The sequence below is a fragment of the Chinchilla lanigera genome, unplaced genomic scaffold (assembly GCF_000276665.1).
Source record: "Chinchilla lanigera isolate Chin_1 unplaced genomic scaffold, ChiLan1.0 scaffold00022, whole genome shotgun sequence".
NCBI classification, from domain to species: domain Eukaryota; kingdom Metazoa; phylum Chordata; class Mammalia; order Rodentia; family Chinchillidae; genus Chinchilla; species Chinchilla lanigera.
In genome coordinates, this window is record NW_004955423.1 from 14,401,511 (window position 1) to 14,416,173 (window position 14,663).

Genomic DNA, 14,663 nt, shown 5'->3' on the forward strand with positions numbered 1-14,663 from the left:
AGTGATATTTTTAGTGCTACTTTAAGGAGACAAAAGAGGTCAAAGGAAAAAGTTCCATTTATATGTTGAAGGAAAGTCTAGAAAATTTTGCATTCAAATAACCAAATGGCCCTTTGTATTAAAATGGAGCTATCACACTATGAAAGTCAGCCTACTCTGATACAGCCTAAAACCTTGCTGTTATTCATTCTCTTTCTGTTTTTCTTCTTTTATACTGGAGGTATCAACACAATATGCTGATAAAATAATATTGCAAACAATTCTTAAAAACTACATAATATCAACGCTAAAGTCTCCCATGCCTGGATTTCCTGAACTACAAAGATAATCAGTACATAAAGTAGGAAAGCAACAAATATCAAATTTATTTGCACATCAGTCGAGGGCACCAGGACTACATTAGTCAACATATTCTGAGCATATCAGTTCAGTACAATTGTTCTGTATATAATGCCCATTGTTAGCTTTTCCTTTATCTTTGCCCAAACCTCTCTCTAGTTTCTTTTCTGCTTTATCTCAAAGGTTAGTCAGGTCAATAGTCAATGTATTTTCTGACCCTTACTGCATGCCTTGCTTGTGATTTTTCACATTTTAATGCCATTGATACGGAAATGGAATCCATAGCTGGTAACCAGGATTGGTGCATTGCTGCAGAAGCATCTCAGTCCCATTTAATTAAACTTAAACTCTTTTCCCTCACTTACAACTGTCCTGGCTACAGTAATGCAGCTCACTGCAGTCCTCTCTTCCTTGAATCTCTGATCACTGGAGTTGGCATGAGGAAGGCAAGAGATGCTTTCATCTGCTCGTTCCCCCCCTCTCCGCCCCACCCATGACATTGCACAACATCATGCCAATCTTACTAGGCAGGAGTTATACATCAGCAAAGCTTGAAACATAAATAAAACCTTTGTCCATATTTTCTGATTGTTTCCTGTCTTAAAAGGTATTTCCCTCCTATGTTTCAAAGTTCAATAAAGATTTAGAGTATGATCAATGAGAGAAATGTTATATGAGTCACTTGAACAATTAAAAGCAAAGGGAAGCCTCTAAAACCATGATGTTTGTATTTGCTTCCCTGTTGGGGAGGTTTATGCACAGTTGTATGTAAACAAGTGTAGAACCTCTGAGTAACGTGCACACCCAGTTCAGGAGCAGAAGGCCTGTGATCCATGTAATGTTATAATTACCATGTGCCTGACCATTGGAACAAAACGCAACAACGGAAATTCGCCTTGCCTTGCAACACCAAAAGAACTTTGACGAACAAATGTTAATCTCCAAGGCCTGTAAGTGGAATGGGCAGTTTCTCTCAGCTGGAACAGAATCCATAGCCAACTTTCTCCATTTTAAGAATAGCACCTATTGCTAGGCATCAAAATAACCTTTGAGTTAAGCTTGACATATGGGGTTGCCTGATCAATTGGTATATGTTCAAGAGGAAAACTGGGTTCTTTCAATATTGAGAATTATAAACCCATTGTCATTTTCTTTGAAAGGCCTTATAAAAAATTTCTATCCATAAAATATAACTGTTTTTTTCATGTTATCCTAGTGATTTCATTTTATTTTACATCAGTACATTTTAGTGAAGTAAGTTTCAAGGAGTCTGTCTGTTTTTCAATAGTGAATAAAGAAACCGATCAATGACTAGTTGTTGTTCTTGTTTGTGTTCTTGGACACTGCAGAATACCTTGGGTCCAGTCTATAAAGCACTATAGTTCTGGATGGTGCCTCATTTTTACTGTTCCTTACCTATACTGAATTTATTAGGACATTTTGTATGGAATTTAAGCTTCTGTGAGTGAAGCACTTAGCCTTAGTTGAATTTTTTATTATAAAATTACAACGGGATCACCTTAGATTTAATCATATCCCAAGAATTTTGCATTAATGAAGATTATCCATTATAACCACATGAAAATGTGCATACATGGTCAGAGCATCACAGACTTTTTATTGATTTGCTCCATAATATGGTTTTCCTACTTTATTTTGATCAATTATATAGGACTGAATTTTAATTGGCTTGTTCCTGTTTTGAACCGGTCCATGAATTAAGAAGCAGTACATCAAAGCCACATTCATTTATGATGTTAGCACTGTCCTTGTGATAATCTTCAATTTTTGAGGCATCCTATGCCTCTGCTTAGAGAATTTATACAATTATTTGCTCTTTCTCCATCTTATGTATCAAATTCCTTTTTCATATATACTTTAGGAAGTATTAAATCATTGGCACTTAGAGAAATGAATATTTCATTTTGACAGTTTTTCTTCAATTACAAAACTTTAGTTTATGTATTATTCATAACACCTGCCTCATACTTGTCTCTCCTTTCAGTGAACCAGTCTTTATGAGGTATGATTTAAAGCATATTGTTTCAATTTTTAAAAAATTTACTGCAGTAAAAGACATATGGCCAACATTTATCCCCTTTGAAACAATCTGCTTTGTTTCAAACACACTTATCCCATTGTTCTTACCACTTCTGAAGCAGTTCTGGGAGTTCTCTTTCGTGAGTGTCTAGTTGCACTGTTGTGGCTCCCTCAGTGTTCTGAACTGATTCAGAGTGTTCAACCTTCACAGTCATTTTTGACTTTGCGGAGAGCCAGAAGTCCCATGTTTACAAGATCCAGTGAATAAAGTGGATGAGGACCCTTGGTAATATTTTTATGAGCCTGCCTTCCTATGGATGGTACTCAGCAGGAGCATGCACTATAGTTTTGATCAGATGTCAGGAAAACATTCACAGAAAATCACTTCCAGAGAGTACCAAGAATCATGTGGTATATTCAGAAAGAGGGGCCAACTTTTGAGGGAAATTAATGGCAATGTATCATTTACTATAATAAATTTTTAATGCAATTTCAATCACATCTTTCAAATACAGCATACATGGAGCTGTGTTTTATCCTCAATAAATTATTGAAGATAAAGTTTAAGCTCTCTTAATTTAATAATTAGAAAATAAACTGCAAAACTTCACTTTCTTACACTTTATCCTGAAATCTTTTATTTTATGCTAAGCATGGTGATAAATGCCTGTAATACCATCATTCTGGGAGGCTGAGGCAGGAAGATCACAAATTCAAGCCCAGCCTGGGCAGCTTAGCCACTTAGCTAGACTGTATCTCAAAAATAAAGGTTAAAAAAGTTGAGAATGTAACTCAGAGCTAAGGCCCTGAGTTAACCCATAATGGCCTCCCAAATTATTATTGAATTCTAAATTTGATTAAAATGAAATAAATCATCACAATCCAGAAATATATAAAATATTCTTTATCTATGCAGTTTTAAATCATTTTATGAATTTTTGATATGCTTAATATATAAAGTTTATGAAAAATTCATATCTAACCATAAAAGTTTTGGTTCAATTTTTCAAAATATCTTTTAACCCTGTGAAAATATACTTTACTTCCTCTTATCTTACTGTAGCAAAAATTCTTTTCATTTTGTTTAGCATTGCTCAAATCAATTAAAATATTACATGTTTAGGAATGTGAGGGAACTGATTTGAGGAGCTGTAAATATAACATCAGATAACATTCTACTTCTTATCTGTGAGATATGATTTTATACCCTATGTTTTATCCACCACCAACATCAGATTTGTCTGAAGGATCTGAAATTATAGTAGATTTGTGTACTCTGTTAGCTGCATAAGCAAATACCACTGTGAGTTGTATATTGTATAACATTTACATAAAGTTACAGTCTAACACTTGGATTGTTTATTTTGATGGAAAAAATCCTGCATTTGTGGTGTAAAAAAAGGCCAGGGATATAGCTCAGTGGTATAAAAACCTGCCTGGGAAGTGCAAGGTCCTGAGTTCATAAGTTCTATTGCCGGTACCAAAAAAAACCAAAAAACAAACAAAAGATTATGAGATATAGCTCAGTGGCATAAGTGCCTGCCTTTCTGAACATGAAACATTAAAGCAAGACTATTGAAATGTTTTAATTGTCTTTTAGTATTTTGGTTCATTACCATTGAGCTTAGATACCAATTTTAAATCATTACAGTTTCATGTACAGTTTGAGTAGGGTGAATATCAAGAGCAAAAAAATGTTTTGAGAACACCTGGAACATACAGAAAGAACCTTAACACCTGAATGTAAAAGATGAAGGTGTTTTATGTTCAAATCAAAGAGTTTTCATTAAAAATGTGATCATCTTGAGTGTCATTGGTCAGACAAGCTCCATTTCTGCAAAATGCCTTTATATGGGGTTTACTGCAAGATAATGTTGTTTTCCATATTAACATGATTTTTCTACAGTCCTATGTTCACATATATAATTTATGTTATCCAGAAATATGGATTAGTATAGTTTCATAGATTCCTTTATAATCGTTTGAAAGTTTCCAAATAAATTGCTCAAAGATAGAATGTCAAAACTGTTCAAACTCTGTACTTATTTTAAGGAGGAAATTAATACTTTTTATTTGCCCTGGAAAGAGATAATGAATTTCTGTAGGAAGATTAGAGTCTATCCAAATATTGAAGGCTAACTATAGCATGCAAAAGCTTGTGCCATTTGCTAAAATGCTATCAGGGAGAAAACCCGTGGACTGAATTTCTACACTGTACTTTTTTAGGTACACAGATTTAATTTAGAGATATGGTTTGAAAATAAAATTTATTGTATGAGTGTTTTTGGATGATAAGGAATTGATTTTGTGACTATGGTACACATTAATTGAAATATCTGGCAAGATGCCTTGACCAGGCTAAAGAAACCATACATACTTGGAACCATAGTATTCATTCATACTGAGCACAAGGTTAATCACTTCATTACTATTATAAGGAAGAAAAGATTTTTTGCTTTGCGGGGAGTAAATATTGTGTAACAGGGTGAGTTTTTACATAGCTAACTTTATAATTAGTTAGCTCACTATTGAAAGCAGCATTGTTGAGTCTTTATTTATTGAAAAATATTATTAAATATTAAAACAGTATTTTATATTTTCTAACATTGTAGAGGTTATATTCATAAAATCACAAATAAAATGTGCACTGATGAGCACATCGAGACATATTTAAAGGTTATTTGTTTTTTGAAATAGTCATTAAATTTTAGGATGTAGCTTTCAGATGTTAGAACATAGGTGTATATTTAACTGGTTAGTATTCTCCATATAACTTAACTGCTAGCTTATTGGAAGGGTATTGATTCTGGTTGCATTGACACAAGAAAAATGGACTTCAGAAAAGAATGGAAATAAATTGTGAAATTTTTAAACTATGTTCAATGATTTCCAGAATATACACTTTCAATGAGAGTCTGAGTTTGACGAAAAAGACAAACTGTCTATAAGATAATTATCCAGACAAATACATATCTTCTAGTTACTATTCGTTTGTGTAGATGGCATCAGAACATAAAGGTAGGTCATGTTTGTCAACTGACTTCATAATGGTGGCTCTCTGCTGGAGAAGCAATCTTAAATACCTTAATGCTGAAAGCACACTTGAAGGAAGATTTAACCCTTAAAACTAGAATCAGAAAGTAAGATGCAGTGTTCTGTGCATTTTTTTTAATAATTAAAGATGACCTGTTCAGACATTTAGATCTACTTTGATGAGAATAAACAGAAGCTAAGACATTTCTAATGTTTGATAATTTTGCTTTCATGGCAAATTTTTGACATTCTGAAATAAAAGAGTTATATATCCTTTGTGTTGAAAAGGTTCTTATGCCAGGTTTCCTGGTGCCATATGGAGGATAAGTTCTGAAGATTATTTCTGGACCTTTACAAACACAGAAACCTATTGAGAATACTAAAAAAAGTACAACAAATCTCTGTTGTATATGCAATGCAGGAAGGCAAGCAGATGCTTGATTATAGTGTTATGTTTGTTCAATTAATGTTATGTTCATTGCAGCAATTTCATAATGGAATACCATGTGGAGAAGAATGATCTTTTAAATGTGTTTTCTACTTGGAGTTTCAGTTTATTAGTAGACAAATATGTCAGAAAATTTTCAGTAGAGGTATTAATTGTTCTTTTAGAGTCAACAAACTCTTTATACTTATCCTTTTAAAATCAGATGGTTGCTTTAAGAATAAATAAGGCTTTAGATAGTAGTCCATAGTACAAATTGTATTTTTATGTTGAGAAAATAAAACCTAGATCTTATGAATTATTGGTGATATAATTTTAGTAGAGTGTAGTGATGTCTAAATTATGATCCAAGAAGTTGCTACTATTGATGCCTTAATATTTGCAGATGAATTGCTTTATTAATGTAAAAGAAATTGCCCTTCCAACAATATTTAAAATTGAATGGACGGTGATACACTTAGAGAGTAGAATTTAAAGTAAAGTATGAAGTATAAGCATTCCAAAGTAGATACCAAGTAGAGATAATAAATACAGAAGAGAAAATGGCAAATATTTACTTCAAAGTAGGCACTGGAGTATTATGAAGTATTATGACCCCTATGAAAATATGGACCTTAGCATTTTAGAGTCAAACACTACATGTTGATGATTTCAATCACCATGAGTTTATTTAAATCTTTTTTATTTTCCTCTTATAAATACGTGCTTTCTACCACATAGTGATTACATTCACTGTAGGGAATTAGTACATGCACATTATTTAAATCTTAGGAGACAGAACTTTTCAGAATGTCCAGAGCCCCTTTGTCAACAGAAACACATTGAGGGGAGTTATTAGAATTTACCCTATAGTGATTCTTTTCTTTCATGACTCTTCTAGTGCCCATCAGTATTATATCTCACCCTGAACAAAGATATATTTCAGAGGAAATATTTCAAGACACTTCCATTCAGTTCAGCAACATTTCTGAGTTACCGTTTAACTTATGTCAATTCAAGGTGATCAAATATTTACACGTAGCATTGAATCACTTGTAAATTGAAGCTGCCCATGGTTCAGATGCATTTTAATTATTGAATGATGTCCTACGTATAAAGATCCATTGTTATTGAAGGTTTGACCCCAGAGTGAAGTTTGGAGGAATGGGGCTTCATGAGACATCCGCAGGTCAGTGGAGGGCACATCCTCTAAAGGGATTATGGGATGCGAGAGTCACAACCTCTCATCACCTGCTTGTCAGTGTAAGCTTTTCGTTACTCTACGTGTTTGCCATAAGAGTGCAGCTAGGAGGGCCTTTCCCCAAACTCAGCTGCTGCATGCTCCATACTCAGAATATCCAAAGTTTTTCTCTTCATAAAGTTAACTGTTTAGGTATTTTGTTGTAGTATCACAAAGCTAAATAATAGGACATGTCAAATAAATAAAAAAGAAGGGAGACCAAATATGAATTCAATTAATAAAAGACTGAAAAGACACCCTGAACTTCAACTTTATATACTGAGCTAAATCCCCAGCACTTTATATTTTTGAAAAGTTCTACTTAGTGGTTGAACAACAATGTAAACTCTCATGATTTTCCTCTCAGTTTACATTTAGAGGAAATTTGACATTAATGTTTTTAACTTATCATCTGTAAATATTATTAAGGAGCTGGTGGTCATTTTAACTTTTCTGAATGCCAGAAAAAAGTATTTAAATCCTTCACATAGTTACATTTCTATTACTACTTTTATTTTATAATTTAGTATGACAAAATAAATCACTGGATTGTACTTTAGATTGCTTTGTTTTTAAAATTGACACATAATTTGAATACATATTGCAGCCTTTATTCTAATTTGTTAGTATTCCTAAATTATACAAACAAAAAGTGCACTTGTCATTTTAAAAATGTTTTGAATAATATGATGAATTATGCCCCACTATAAATCTAAAACTTCATTCTGTATTTACTGTGTATTATAATTTTTTAAATACAGTAAAGTTGTGAGGATGAATCAGATTAAAAGCTTGCTCATTCACTCAGTAAATACTTCTGTGGAACCTGTAATGTATTTAGTACTTCACTATGTTAAATATAATGAAATGAAGAAGCATATGTGTCCTCACTGATTCTAGAAGAACAATTAAATACTAAAAACAAAAATGCGTAAATAATATTTAATAATTGAAGTGGTCTGAATGACCAGGGAAAGAGAAACAATTGTCAAGCTGAGAACAGTACATGTGTGTCTGAAAATTAGAGCTGTCTTGTATATGTAGGTAATTCTTGTAGTCATTAACAGAATACTGGTTGTAATGTTAACCATGAAGGCAAATATTATTACTATTAAGAGACCACAAGAGGGAAAATGCAAGTCCAAGTTCTAAGAAAGTCAAATATTAAATCAGTAAGACAACAAGGGAACTTGAAACAGGGAATTTAGAAATGTGGCCTGAAAGGTAGAAAGAGCATTTGTGATATCATGAAACCTCAGGGATTGTTGCGAGAGAGAAGAGGGTGGGATGGGGAAGATTTTGTTTCAAATACAAATGAGTAGTGCACTGAAGATAGGAAACATCCATTATTAGTGTAGATACCCATGGTGGCATTAGCAAGAACCGTTCTGGTACAGTTTGGGTGGTTAAATGCAGTCCACAATGGACCGGGCAGTTCTTGAGAAGTAAAGAATTAAGCGTAGTGAAGCCAAAAGTCACTAATTCTTCTAAGTAGTTTGTGTGCAAAAATATAAGCAGAAAAGCCAAAATAGAAGCTGACTGAGTTTAAAGTCTGGTAGGGGAAACTGAATGAAGCATAGGCGATAGGAAAAGGCCAAACAAGTCAGCTGAATGGAGATAAAACTATACGGGATCTAGAGCGCAGGAAACATCCCCAAGGCTAAGTGAGGGGATCAAGCAGGGGAAGATTCTGGCTGACTATGACACAGGCAGAGGCTTGGCATTTGGAGGACTCTCACTTGCTGTGTTTAGTGTTTGCATGGCGGAAACGGAAGAGCAGATGATTGTGGCATGACTAGGGAAATGAGAGCTCTGTGGTATTGAAAGAGACAGGTATATAGCAAAGAAACCATCCATATCAACTAGCCAAGCAATGTTTGCCAGTACACACAGTAGGACACCACATGGTAATTGTCCAGATATGCCAGACTCCCTGTCTTCTACACAGATGACAATCATGGTGTCCTTTCCAGGTGCTCAGTGGACACGGTTAGGATGTTTCTCTGTACAATGCTTTGAGGAGTAACTAACAAATTATTCGACTTATTATGGGAATAAACCTCATTTTAGTCAATGGTGCTGAAATTTTCATCCTGATTCAATAAAATTTTTAGTCTGAACACCTAATGTGTTTATATTTTAATTGTATTTATGCTATTTTATATTAAGAAATCAATTACCTAGAACAGTAGCAAAAATAAAAATAAGTTAAGGAATTTTAAACTTGTTTTCCTGTGTCTCAGTGGAATTCTTTGTGTGTACTTCGGGGCACATTTTCCCATTGTAAACTGGAAACAACTAGCACTGCAGAAGCCTGTGACAGGTATACCATGGTGTCTTGTCATTTATAGACACTGTTGCTACTTTAAATTGTGTATAGAAATGATAATTATCATGGCTTTAGTTAGTGATTTAGATTATTAAGATCTGAAACTACTTTTCACTACCATTCTTGGTCTAAAATTTCATCTGAAACTGGAAATTTCAATACTTCTTACATCTCCTTACAAAATACTGTTTAAAGGATACCATCATGCCATGATTTACCTATTTGTGTTTCACGACACTCACTGAGATTAAAGTATCTTCAAAGCATCTTAATCCTATATAACACCTCCCCTTATGATCAAATTTATTTTTATTCTCTATCCAATCTCTTTTCCAATGTAACATTTTTTCCATCTTTGATAATATTTTCAGTCTTTAACTTAGATTATTTACAGTTATTTCAAGTAGGACACCAGCTGCTCTTCATTTTGATGAGTCAGTAAAGATATTTGAATTTGAGTAGAAAATCAGTTTGCACTTGGATTTTGGTTTTATTTTATTAGCTGCAAAATATTATTTCATATCCCACTTTTGAAAGTTTGAATAAGAGAAAAAAGCATAATCCTTTTTCAATATTTGATATTCTTATTGCAGATTTCATTATAAAAAAAGTCAAAATCAATTAGCCATAATTCTACTGTATAGGAAGTTAAATCAGTCACATTTTTCATATATTGCTTAAGTTTTGCCACTCTTTTCTTCTGATATTTAAAAGAAAGTTATTGTGTGTATATTTTGCCTCTGGTTTCCCATCTTAATTTAGGTAGGAAATAAGAGATTATAATTACCAACTATTGTCAAATTACCATTAGAGAAATAATACAGTGTTAGTTGTTCAGAAACAACTAGTCATAACATGGTGTAGGTTGACCAAATAAGAAACAAACTACACATTTGTTTACAAATATACTGTAGAATAATTTTTTGTTTTTATAAAAGTAACATACATTTATTTAAAAATTCCAAGCCATTTTTAAAGTCAAGAGAAAAAAAGCAAACCATAATTCCAATCTCCAACCCTTCAACCAACCCTTACAAATGTGATTATTGTTCAGTTTATTTTTCTATAAATGAACATTTATAAAAGAATACTATAGATAAGGTAAAGAATGGATAGTACGTAGGTGACTATTTTAACAGATAGATTATTATTTATTTCACTGAAGGATGTGTACTTTCATTTTACTAGACCTTAATGGAGGAAAAGGAAATAAATGAAACAGAAATCATTACTGATTCTAGATCTGTATTTTAAGTACAAGAAAAATTATTTTTTAATACCTATAGGTACACAAAATATATAACTATGAATACTGAGATAAATTTTAACCACTTATTTTTATTTTAGAAATTACTGATTATTCCATTGTTCTAAAAGGTAATTAATGACTATACTAACAGTTTCTCCTGCTTGTATTCCACTTTTACCTCATTTTCATTACTTATTTTTTGAAGGGGTCAGGGATTATAGTACCAATAGTCTGTTTTTCCATGATTCACACAGTGATTTAGTCTTGACTTTATGTTCAAAATATAGTAGTGTTTCCTTGAGTCATTTTCACTATAGATTCTCCATTTCTTGGGGCTTAGAAGTGGATTTATTGGAGATAGCCTATGCAGTTTTATATTTAAAACATTAAATAGATGAAATGGAATTTAAAACATGCACAAGCCACAAGGTTCTATGAAGAAAGTCTCAATACTGTTCAAAAGAGCCAGGTAGAATTTCTAATGTGAAGAATTAATAATAATGCAAGCTAATTTAGTGTACTGTGAATGTACCACTTATGTCATCCCTACCCATCAACTGTATGAACTAGATTCTCTTCTTCTAAACAAGACTTTTACTGATGAAAAAAGAGTTATGGCATAACTGTTGTAGCTGAATCAGTTGTGAAATAAATTAGCACTAAAAATTAAAATACTATGAAGGGAATGAGCATGGTGCAATTATGGTTTCATAACAGCCAGTATGTTTTTCATATTGTCATCTCTGCACAAGTGAACACTTCATATGCATTTATTTTACTCTAAAATATTAATTTAAAAATTTTAAATCTTTTGATCTCTTTTGGCCTGTCGATTTTATTGATCTGTTGGTCTTTTTATGCTGTCTCCTTTGATATTTGCATTGTCGTAAGACTGCTTTGAGGAAGGATTTGTGTGAAAGGGCAGCATTAGCCACTCAAAGATCTGTACAGAGGATGATGCCTTTGGCGAGAATTCCAGGAGCTGTCACACATGTAACACAATTTTGGAAAGTGGCTATTTAACATGAGGCAAAAGAAGTACTCAGGAACCAGAAACAGTATGGGGTATGTGCTTTCACAGAAGAGATCAATTCGCTAGTCTTGAGGCTTCAAGGAGGAACACAAAACAGGAAACAGGTTGAAACTCTCAACACAAGAAACTTACGCTACATTTAGGGAAAGATCTTTAGGGTTAAAGGTGTTAAGTACTGGAGTGAGTTACAAAGAAAAGTTGTCATATGCACTTTCTGGAGGTTTTTACAAATAGTACAGTTCTTCTCTCTGTGGGATGATTTAAACATGAGAGATGAACTACATGACCTTCCTGGTACATTTCCAGTCTTGTAATTCTGTGAAGAAATAGAATATTTCTTCACAACCACTCATAAATTCCATTAAACCGTAGTAAGTATTCTCAGTGGTAAACTAGTTGCTAAAGATTTCTTCTAAATTTTCTGACTTTATAAATAAAGCTTCAACTCCTCAGTGACTATAAAATGTTCTGTTTTAAGAATATTAAGCAAAACTTTTCATTGTAGAAGTTAGCATTGTATTACAATAAAACAAGCCAATGGACTGGGTTTATAGGTCTCTACTGGAGAGAATGTTATATTGTAAACGAGAGTATTTTTTTCTTTTGTTTTTGTACTATTAATTATGTGTCTATTTTTAGCTGACAATGTCCTAGGAAGGAGGAAGAAACAAAGTTGCTACTCTTCAGAACAAAGGCCCAGTGAAAATGTCAAACAGTAAATAAAGTGATTTGGAGCTCAGCATGAATAAGCACAATAAGAAGACATAATTCATAGGAGAAACGAGTGTCACCTAGTCTGTGTGTGTGTGTGTGTGTGTGTGTATTGGCATGTGTGTACTTGTGCATGTTCACCCCTAGATCACAAGTTTGGAAGGCTCCTAGAAAATGAAATCTATGAAGCCTGACCAGGATCCTAAAACTTTAGTATTCTTTATTAAAAAGTTAAGGGAGAATAATGTGTCAGAAGCAATATTTTCAGTGCTCTGAGGTTAATGTTTGAAAATCTTTAAGTACTTCACAGGTCTGAAATATTAGCTACCAGGAGGAGCAGAGGCGAGAGGAGTACCTAAAGAATGGATTGTGGAGGACTTAATATAAATCTAAAGGAAACCCACTTGTATATAGAGCTATGGGATTTGAAGTTCATTTTTTTAAAAAGGTTTTTTAAGTAGTAAAAAGACATATACTAAAAATACAGCTCTCATGACTGTGAACAAATTTATTTTGGAGTTAGGTTCAATACTTAGGAATTATTATAAAATCTTAGATTTACTTTCGTAGGAAGACCAGTTACATCAAGAAAATTATGCAAGGTGTAAAGAATGCTGTGGAGCTTTTAGTCATCTTTAAACACATTTGGAAATGTGTTTTCATTAAAATTAACTTACAGCGAGCTTAAAAATTCTGCTGCATCGGGTAATAAATATTCACAGTTTGAAAATATTATGTGTGGAACACTGACATTAGATTATCAATCCACTTACAGATGCTAAAACAAAGAAGGAAAAAGAGGTAAGAACTTTAGAATTAGATTATCTTGTGTTTCAGTCTCTCCCACCTTTGCAAACTTTGAAAGTTAACCTTTCTTGACTCCAATTTTCTAACTGGTGAAACAGAAAGAATAAAATGTAACCCAAGGGAATTCTTGTGAGTATCAACTGACACAGCACATGTAAAGCACTTATGTGTCTGTCTGCCAAGTGGACAAGGAATGGATCGTAATGGTTGATACACTGTGTCAACTTGAGAAGCTTGGAATTTCAAGGAAGGGACTCAGCAGGGGACCAGGATTCTCACTTTGTAAACATTCTCATCCTGTGCAAGAGGAGGGCAGGGAGATGGTGTGAGTGCTACACCAGCCTGAGGAGTGGGGGTAGCACTTTACAGTATAAGAGAGAAAAAGAGGCTTGCTTCTTCTCCTTCTGCTCTTATTGTTTTTGTGGTCTTCTGTTGCCTTGAACTGTTGTCTCTCACCATGCCACCCTGCCTTGGAGCCAACTGATTATGGACTGAAACCTCCACAAACCATAAGCTTAATAAATCTTTCCTTTCTTATTTTGGGGTGTCAGGTATTTTGTCTCAGCAACAAGAGAAAAGTAACCAATACAAGGTCTAAGGAGAGGAACTGAAGTACTTATTACTGCAGCTTTCTACCTGTTAATTGCAGCGGTCTGTTTCTCATTTTCTTCTGGGCAAAGCCAAGCCCTTTAACTTGTACAATGTGAACTATACAGGAAATATATATTTTTAAAACAAAAACAGTCATGTGAGTAAAAAGCTCAATTATGACAACAGGTGATCTATGTTGATTCATAACACACAGCAAGAAAATCTTCCAAGGGACCCAAGCTCCAGATTTTTGCAACATGACAATGGCACACAATTATCCAGTCAGAAATATAGATCACCATGGGTTAATTTTAAACTGGTAGACAGCTGGAATTCTGAGCTTATTTGATAGGTGAGTTAGGGTTCAAAAGCCAAATGGAAGTCCTGCTACAATAGATGCCAGAAAAGTTGATCTCCAAACATTTTCCACATGTTCAGGTTAAATGAAAAAATTCAGGAAAGGGAGAAATTTTGTAGAAATTTGGCTACAAAAATTGTTCTGTGGGGTTACTAATCATTTGAGTGTTAATTTAGAAACTCATTTGTTTATTTGTTGTTAACTTAATGAATTTCTGTCCTGTTCTACGGGCCTATACATATTTTTTTTTTTTTTGCTAGTGTTCTATACTATGAACACATTATGGGGTCCTTCCTTGCTATTTTGATTGTTTTAGTCTTTTCTAATTACCATCCCATTATTCCAGATAAAGGTTATGTAAAGTTTAGCTTATAAACTTTGCTTGCCAGTCTGCATGATTTATGGGAAGATGCTGGTAGTACCAGGTTTAAAAATAGCACTTGTTCTCCAAACTGCTCACCAACACACAGACATATTACTATTATGCTTGGGTCTGTCTCTAGATTCTC

At 33.5% G+C, this 14,663-nt stretch overlaps 1 protein-coding gene across 1 annotated transcript in view; it reads left to right on the forward strand.

The window, feature by feature from the left end:
• Window positions 1-14,663, forward strand: part of Adgrl4 (adhesion G protein-coupled receptor L4) — a 92,092-nt gene that overhangs the window by 5,799 nt on the left and 71,630 nt on the right. The window lies entirely within an intron of this gene.